This window comes from Mus musculus, chromosome 4 (genome assembly GCF_000001635.26).
Source record: "Mus musculus strain C57BL/6J chromosome 4, GRCm38.p6 C57BL/6J".
Lineage (NCBI taxonomy): Eukaryota > Metazoa > Chordata > Mammalia > Rodentia > Muridae > Mus > Mus musculus.
The window spans coordinates 19257632-19260280 of NC_000070.6; the positions used below are offsets into that span (position 1 = coordinate 19257632).

The 2649-nt window shown below is 34.8% G+C and overlaps 1 pseudogene; it reads left to right on the forward strand.

The window, feature by feature from the left end:
* Gm12393 (predicted gene 12393) lies at positions 1459-2312 on the forward strand (annotated as a pseudogene).

The following is a 2649-nucleotide window of genomic DNA, read 5'->3' on the forward strand; positions in this document are numbered from 1 at the left end:
CAGAACTCCAGAAGATATGTCAAGAAATACTTCATACTAAAGAGAAAAATAAACCATCCACATGTCTACAGTAAAGAATAAACTATACTACAATAGTAATTAAGCAAATGAAGAGTAGGAAGACACAAAAACTTTAAAAGTCAACAGTGACAAGGGATAGACACTTTTCAATAATTTTAAATACTGGTTGTCTCAATTTTCCAACAGAAGACCCAATCTAGTAGATTAAAATAAAGCAGAAAAATGGGATCACAGTGAATTGAGTTAGAGGAAGTAGATATAATGTGGATATCACAAGAGCGAAAATTTGAATTTGTAATTATATTTAATTATTCTTTTTTTTTTTTTTTTTTTTTTTTTTTTTTTGAGACAGGGGTTCTCTGTGTAGCTCTAGTTGTCCTGGAACTCACTTTGTAGACCAGGCTGGCCTTGAACTCAGAAATCCGCCTGCCTCTGCCTCACGAGTGCTGGGATTAAAGGCGTGTGCCACCACAGCCTGCATATTTAATTATTCTTTAGCAAAAGAAACAAATAAGTAAAACCACAATCTGTGTATCGGTTGCATTCAAGTAACATACCTAACCATCAAAAACAGATATAACCATAAGGTCAAAGGAAGGAGAAAGGTATTCAAAGCACCTGTTCTTTTACAAAGATATCAATCAAAAATTATAGAAAAACAACCTCTTTAATAAATAGTGCTGAGAAAACTATGTGTCTATATGCAAAATAATGAAACCCATATCTCTATCACTAACCACACAAAATTCAGTTCCAGGGTCTGTGATATAGTTTAGTAGGTAAAGACACTTGCCTCTAAGTCAAATATCCCAAGTTCCATCTTCAGGGTCCACTTGATAGAAGAAGAGAAATGATTCCCACAAATTGTCATCTGGCTGCTATATTTGCATAAAAAACCACACACGTAGTATATATACACATTAAATAAATATAGCAAAAACTTTTACATTCCAAATGAACAATCATCTTAATGTAAAACTGGAAGGTATGAAATTGATACAGAAAATATTCACACTTGAGGCATAGAAAGGCTTCCTGGGTATGACTCCAGCCACTCAAGAAATAATGTCAACAATAGACAAATGGATCTCATGAAATTAAGTTCTACATTGCAAAGGAAACAATTAGTCAAATGTAAAACATCCTACAGAAGGGGTGAAGAATATTCACTAATTATACGTCTTAGAAACTATTCCTATCTAAAATACACAAAGAATGCAAAAAACTAAACAAAAACTCCATACAATACACTAATGAATAAACAGGTTTTTCTTAAAAAAAAAAAAAAAAAAAAAAGGTTAAGTAAAAAAAAGCAGAAAAAACATACAAAACTATTTTCAACTTCTCTGTTCATCATAGAAATGCAAAATAAGACCACATTGAGTATCTCTGCCTAAGCCAGGTTCTCATTTCTTCTCTGTCATGTCCATATCAACAAAGTTCTTCATCAGAGGAATGAGCTAGAAAACAACTGATGTGAGTTTGAGGAGCCATCTTAAGCAATAAGGACACTCATCTTCTGTGTGGTAATGAAAGAACCAAACATCACATGCTCTTGGGTCCGGCTTTGTCACTCAGCCTTTGTGGATAAGATAGATGTAGCCATGAATGATAGAGCAGATGGGTGGATGGAGAAAGTTGTGAAACCAAAAAGAGCTATGTCAAAAGAAGACTGTCAAAGACCAGTTTTCCACTTAACTGTAAAAAATATCTCCTGGTATTAAAGCTGTTTCTGAAGAACATTGTCTATGGGGTCTTTCGGAAAAGTATGGGAAAGTTGAAAGTGCTGAAATTATGACCTCATGACCAACAAAATCAGTAGAAAGAAGAGAACTGCCTTTGTTGACCATGACTCCAAGAATAAAGTTGACATTCAGAAATGGCCACAGGGGTGAAGTAAGAAAATCCCTGCAAAAGCAAAAGATAGGTAGTGCTTCATGTATCAAAGTGGTCAAAGTGTTTTTGGAAAGTTTGGTGGTAGCCATGGAGGTGGTTTAGGTGGAAATGACAGCTGTGGTCATGGCAGCTTTGTTGGCAGGCATACTGATAATAGAAAAGATAGCAGTGGATTTATAATATATTTGGTAATAATGAGAGCAATTTTGAGAATAATGTAATTGCCAAAGACATTAGCAATTACAACAATTAATCTTCAAATTTTAGACCTAACAGGGGAGAAATTCTGGAGGCAAAGTGTTGGCTCCTACAATAGTAGAAGTTAGTACTTTGCCAAACCACAGAACTAAGGTAAGTTCAATGGTTCTAGCAGTAGCTAAGGCAGTGCCAGGAAACAAATCTTAGGAGGATAGAAAAGCCAGGAAAGTGACAAGAAGACACTAATTGTAACAGATTATGCACTCAGCCAAGTAGTGTAGACACAGAAAACCTGCTACAAAGATGACATGTTTTAGGTAAAACTCATGTGTATGAACAAAGACACTGAGGATGTTTGCACTAACTGCATAATGTGTTATCTTCATTTCTGTTTCATGAAACATGTAAAGTATTTCAACAAGGGATTTTCATTTAGATTTCTTTTATCACGGATGCTGTGGCTTGCTACATATAATGGCCTGATCATAGTGTTGAATATTTGTTTCTTTTGAAATCTGCTACATAAAGTTAGTG